This window comes from Elephantulus edwardii, unplaced genomic scaffold, assembly GCF_000299155.1.
Source record: "Elephantulus edwardii isolate Elephantulus edwardi_28Jun2011 unplaced genomic scaffold, EleEdw1.0 scaffold00028, whole genome shotgun sequence".
NCBI classification, from domain to species: domain Eukaryota; kingdom Metazoa; phylum Chordata; class Mammalia; order Macroscelidea; family Macroscelididae; genus Elephantulus; species Elephantulus edwardii.
The window spans coordinates 8,945,065-8,951,615 of NW_006399778.1; the positions used below are offsets into that span (position 1 = coordinate 8,945,065).

A 6,551-nucleotide genomic window follows, 5' to 3' on the forward strand; every position below is an offset into this window, starting at 1 on the left:
CTCTTTCAAAAGTAAAAGAAAGACTCCCTCCCTGGTACACAATCCCCCCCCCAACCCCTCCAACGGCCCCAAGTACATTCCACTATGGAACCTTAATTGCGTACTCTTGTGATAACCGTAATACCCTATCCTACATCGCTTTTAAATTATTCAGTCCCTCATCTGTTTCAGTGCAGTATACACAATTTATCCAGTTTTTCTCAGTCTTACCCCAACCCTGATATCAATCCCATTTTACAACAGTGGCACCATGCAATATTTGTCCTTTTGCGACTGAGATATTTCACTCAGCCTTGAGTTACCTTTCTTACGTGCAACAGAAAGAAACACCGCCTCACTCGGTCCTGTGTTGTCCTTGTAATCATGGCCGTGCTTGAGTCTCTTGCTGCAGCCACCGTGTCAAGCCACCTCACTGATGATCTTTCTCTTACTCACTAACCCTCTGTCAGGCGTGATGAGTTTCTCCAGGGTTCCCTCTAATAACATGTCCAAAGCATGTAAGACACACTATGAGCCATCCTGGCTTCTAAGGATAGCTCTCTTGTGAGACAGTGCTCTCATTGCTATTTTTAAAAAGATTCTCTTTGCCATCAAGTCAGATAAACTCTTTGCTGACCCTCCAGCAGGTTTTTGGAAGCTGTGTATTGCATGGCTAGCAATAACATCGGTGACTTTTCCTGTGCACTCTAGTACCCCCAGTTCTGACCAGTGAACATATGAAGACGTTTATACCTCCCTGCTCAGTAGGCAAAGGGTTTTACTGACAACCCAATGGCAGGACGTTAGAATCCACCAGTTATTTCACAGGAGAAAGATAAATAATCTCCTCCTGTGTCATTCACAGCCCCTGAAAACCCACTGGGGGGTCAGTTCTGGATTGGTTCCAACCTGAGGGGCTTAAATGAGTGAATAACCACATGCCTTTACTACTTACCCTCAATTTCAGACCCAGAATGCCCTCCTCTAGCTTAGCCCATCTGCACTGTGTTAGGAACTCCTAGCATCTGTAAACAGAACGGCCAATGTGGAGGAAAAGAGGTCAGACAGCTATCCAATCTCTGTGCCTCAGTTTGCTAAGCTATTTAATGGAGTCAATAGAGAGTAAATCCCCTTGTGTTTTCAGAGACAGTAAATTGCATGAGAGGAGATTGCCCTTCCTCCTCCCAAGGAACATATGGTGGATTCAAACCCTGTGCCTTTGGGATTGCAGTGCAGCTTCTTACTACTGGGCTATCAGAGCTCCCAATAGGTGGGAAGCACCTGGAAGTTTGGCAAACTCTAAGGATATGTTAGCCTGGAAGGAGGAGTGGTATCCCCTCCCATAAGAGCTTTCCTCCAGAAACCCTATGAACCTGGAGAGAGGATGAGAGACACCCAAACGTTGAGGACTCTCCTTCATAGGGTCACTATGAGTCACCTGCGACTTGACACACTTAACAACAACAATAACAACAAAGAGATGTTAGTTGCAATAATTATTTCCTTGAGACACTGTGTGCTTGACTCCTCAAGGGCAGTTTTGGGGGAAGGGATCATGGAGGACTTGCAAGGGAATGGTCAGAGAGGGTCTTTCAGGGCAGATGGGTCAATGGGTGGGTTGAGGCTCGAAAGCATGAAGTGTCAGGGGCCATTAGGGGAACAGAGTGCTTTGAGATGGTTATTTCAACTCTCTGCACAACAGAACAAAATGTTGTCTGGTCCCCTGCCATCTCTTCATGATCGTAAACGTGCTTGAGTCCATTGTTGTGATTATTGTTGTTAGGTGCCCTCAAATTGAATATGACTCCTAGTGACCTTATGAACAAAAGATATGAACCCTGTCCTATCCTGTGCCATCCTTACCATCTCTGACATACTTGAGCCTATTGCTGCAGTCACTGTGTCACTCCTCCTGATCCTTTTCTCTTTTGCCGTCTCTCAACCTTCCCAAGTGTGATGTCCTTCTCTGAAGAATAGCCTCTCCTAGCAACATGACTAAAGTATAATATGAAATGTTATCACCTTTGTCTCCAAGAGCACTCTGGCTCTACCTTCTAGACATATTGTTTGTTCTTTTGATAGTCCATGGGATGTTCTGTATTCTCCAAAACCACAGTTCAAAGACATCAATTCTTCTTCTGTCATCCTTAGTCATTGTTCAGCTCTCAGAAGCATAGCAAGTGATTGAAAATACGATGGCCTAATAAGGTGCACCATTGCTGCTGATTGCCTTTGAGTCAAGCACTATTCACAGTGGCCCTATGAATAAAAGGCCTGAAGCTCCTCTAACAACTACTGACATTTATTAAAGTTCATAGAGTTTCTGAGGCATGTTATTTAGGAAGTGGATGTCACTCCTGCTTCCAAACCTGTCATAGTATGTTATTGTTGTTATGCCATTGAGTTGCCTGTGAAGTATAGGAACCCTATGTATAGCAGCTCTGAACCCTTCCCTGTCCTGAGCCAGTCTCACAGACTTGGATACACCAACCCCCATCACCCCATTTACTACATCAATCCATCTCATCTGGGGTCTCTCTCTCCTGCGCCATAGTCCTCAAATTAATGTCATTACTCCTCAATAACCTGGAGACGTCTCTGACTGCAGATTTGCCCAGTGCAATACATCTTCTGATCTCCTGACTGCTGGTACCAAATGTATTGATTGTACCTTCAAATTAGGGATCCATTGCTTTTATTGGCTAATCTTTGAAAGCAGATCACCAGGCCTTTCTTCCTAGTCTTTCTTAATCTTGAAACTATGCCAAAACCGGCCTACTGAAGTGACTCTGCTGGTGTTTGAAATACCAGTGATTAATATTTCCAACGTTACAGTAACACACAACTCAGTCAGCACAGTATGACAAACTGACAGGTGGTGGCTACATAGTGGTGGGGTTATTATGTTCCATGAATTAAGTATAACTCACAGAGACCATATGAACAACAGATCTGAATCCTGACCTGTCCTCTGACATACCTGAGCTCATTGCTGCAGTCACTGTTACTTCACCGCTCTCTCCTCTCTTCGGCTCATCTTCTATCTTTCCGAGCATGATGGTCCCTTTCTCTTCTAGCAACACTCCCAAATTACATGAGATGAAGCTTTGCCATCCTGCTTATAAGGATCACTCTGGCTATACTTTCTCCAGGACATATCTGTTCTTTTGGCAGTTCAAAGGATATTCAGTACCCATCTCCAACACTACAATTCAAAGACATAAATTTTTCTTCTGTCGTCTTTATTCATTGTCCAGCTCTCAGATGCATAGCAAGTGATTGAAAAGACTGTAGCCTGAATCAGGTGCACCTCAGTGTTCAAACTGGCATCATGGCTCTTCAGTAACTTGGAAAGGTCTTTGATAGCAGACGTTCCTAATGCAATATGTCTCTTGATTTCTTGACTGTTGGTACCAAGGCTGCTGATTATAGATCCAAGTGTGATGAATTTGTTGACAATTTCAATCTTTTCTCCATCTATCATGATGTTGCTGTTGGCCCAGTGGTGAGAATTTTTGTCTTCTTGATATTGAGATGTAATCCGTATTGATCCTCTGTAGCAATCATTTCAAGTTTTCCTTACTTTCAGCAAGCAACGTTGTGTCATCTGCATAATGCATATTATTGATGAGTCTTTCTCTTATCCTGATGTCACATTTTTCTTTTTAGAATCTAGCTTCTCAAATTATTTATTCGGCATACAGGTTGAATAAGAATGGGGAAAGGATACAGCCCTGATGCTTATCTTTCTTTATTTTGAACCATGCAGTGTTCCCTTGCTTTGATAATAGCTTCTTGGTCTACATGTATGTAGGTTTTATATGATCTTGATTAAATGTTCTGGGATTCCCATTCTTCTCCATGTTAACCATAGTTTGCTATTATCAACACAGTTAAATGTCTTTACATAGTCATTACAACACATATAGACATTCTTCTGCTATTCTATGCTTTTTGCCAAGTTCCATCTAACATCAGCAGTGATATTATTGATGCTATGGCCTCTTCTAAACCCCGCTTGAACTTCTGGAAGCTCTCTGTTAATGTACTGCTTTAATACTTTTTGGATGATCTTCAGTATTTTGATTATATGTGACAGTAATTAAATTGTTTGATAATTTCCACATCCTATTAGATCACCTTTCTTAATGAGAACAATGGAACTCTTCCAATGAGGTAGCTGTCTTCAAAATTTCTTGGCATAAACTTGTGAGCACATCCAGGGCTGCAACATCTGTAAGTTGAAACATGTCAGTTAGTATACCATTGATTCCTGCAGCCCTATTTTTTTTGCCAATGCCTTCAGTGCAGCTTGAATTACTATTTTCCTCATTTCATAGAAGAGTGAACTGGGATTGTGTGGGGGAGTGAAGAGGTTACAGAACCCAAGATCACACAGCCATCAGGAACTTGAGTGCCTGTCTGTCACTTCCGCTTCCATCTGTCCTTGTGCTTCTGTAGTTCCAGGAGGCTGAGGGTAGTCCTGGTAAACTCTGCTGATAGGCTTACAAAGGGGACTAGGGCTGTGACTGGGTGAGCTGTCACCATTTGTTAAGTACCATCTAGTCTGGTGGCATAGTGGTAAGGAATTGTGCTGCTAACCCAAAGGTATGTGGTTCGAATCCACCAGCTGTTCTATGGGAGAAAGATGGGCAGAATCCTCCCGAGCAATTTACTGCCACTTAAACCAACTTGGACGTTCCTCTGTGGGTGGGTTCCAACTTGATGGTACATAACAACAACACTATTGCACAGGAGCCACTGGAGGGCGCTGTCTCCTCATATTTCTAGCTGAGCTCCCCTTGAATGGCACAGGAAAAGTCTCCCTGAGACGAAAGAGAAATTGGGAGGCCTGGAGTCAGAACATGGTGACTTCTGTACTCAACCGGACGCTAGAAGCCATCTAGGGCCAGAGGGGATTGACCCTGAAGAGAGCATTGACCAGAAGTTGCAGCTCCAGTTGGCTTCTGACTCAAAGTGAGGTCTGGGCAAATTGCTTTGCTTCTCTGAGTCTTGATTTTTATATCTGTATGACCGGAATAACTTGTGGTTGCTGTGAAGCTGAACACTGTGACAGTGATGTATCAAATGTGATAATGGTTACCCATGGTGCACAGTGCTTGGTGGATTTCCCCGATTAAAACAAGCTTGGAAATAGGAGTGGCATCCACTTCCAAAATAGCTTGCCTCCAGAAACTCTATGAACATGGAGAAACGATGAAAGTTATACAAGTGTCCAGAGCTTTCATTCTTAGGATTGCTATGAGTCGTCCACGACTCGACCACACTTAACAACAACGACATGGGAGTGGTGATGCCTGTTTAGTGGAGCTGTTGCAAGAAATGTGGTAGGTAAGAGAGCATCTGTGATTTCTTTGAAGGGTTCAAGTGCTCCTAGCCCCAAAGAAACATTCAATAACCTCTTTCAAAAGAGAATACCATTCAGTAAGCTTAGAACTAGTTTAGACATGATCCCTTGATTATCTCGTTTAAATTCTCATCATTGTCTCCAATTCATAATTAGGGAGAAGTGAGAACAACACAGGCTCAAAGAAGCGCCACATTTGCTGTGAGTCGCCTCACCACTACGTGGCCTTCCTGGAATTTAAGCCCAAGTCTGACTGGCCCTATCAGCTTATGGCTGACAGGAAGGTATACCAGACCGCTGGCCCACACTGCCCGAGCCGCGTCAGGTGAGGCTTCAGATCACTGTGTCTTGAGTCCTTTGGCGAAGTGAGTTTCTCTTCCAACCACTCCTCATGTCAAAGGGACAATATGATTTTGATATGGAGGCACTTTTAAATGTGGTCAGTGGCCTCCTCAGTTGATTTGGCAACTTCTTTTTCGTTGGGCTGGTGCACAATTTATCCTCCTCCTGGGGATGCAGTTACCCTGAGCTGCAGGTGTAACTTGATCAAGAGCTGAGCATAATCAAGTGGCAGATAAGAGGGAGAATCTCAACTTATGATTTAGCCCCTGTACCCCAAGATGTTAGGGGTGCACATTTATCTGCTTTGGTTGAGGACCATGCTTCTAGAAGATGGACTGATTGAAGGTTTTATTTTCATCTTGATGAGAAAAAGATTGTGGCATTTGTATGACTGTAGAAAGGAGTCTTAGTGGTGGCTGTTATTGTTAGGTGCCATCCAGTCAAGTACGACCCTCAGCAACCCTATGAAGAACAGATCTGAACCCTGTCCTATCCTGTGTCATCCTCACACTTCCTGACACATTAGAGCCATGCAGCAGTCACCGTGTCAGACCACTTGGTCCAGGGTTTACCTCTCCTTCGCTGACACTCTCCCTTTCCAAGGATCATCTCCCTCTCTAAGAAATAGCCCCTCCTATCACCATGCCTGAAGTATGTGAGGTGAAGACTTACCGTATTTGCCTCCAAAGAGCACTCTGGCTGCACCCCCTCCAAGACATACTTGTTTGTTCTTTTGGCCGTCCATGGGATGTTCAGTGCTCTTCTCCAACACCACAGCTTAAAAGCATCAATTCTTTTTTTTTAAATAATTTTAATGAGCATTTACAGAGATTTTGGATTTCCATTCATTCATTGCTGCACT

The 6,551-nt window shown here is 43.6% G+C and overlaps 1 pseudogene; it reads left to right on the forward strand.

Annotated features, from left to right (window-relative positions):
* The window catches only part of LOC102875610, a 49,125-nt pseudogene that overhangs the window by 34,728 nt on the left and 7,846 nt on the right, over positions 1-6,551 (forward strand).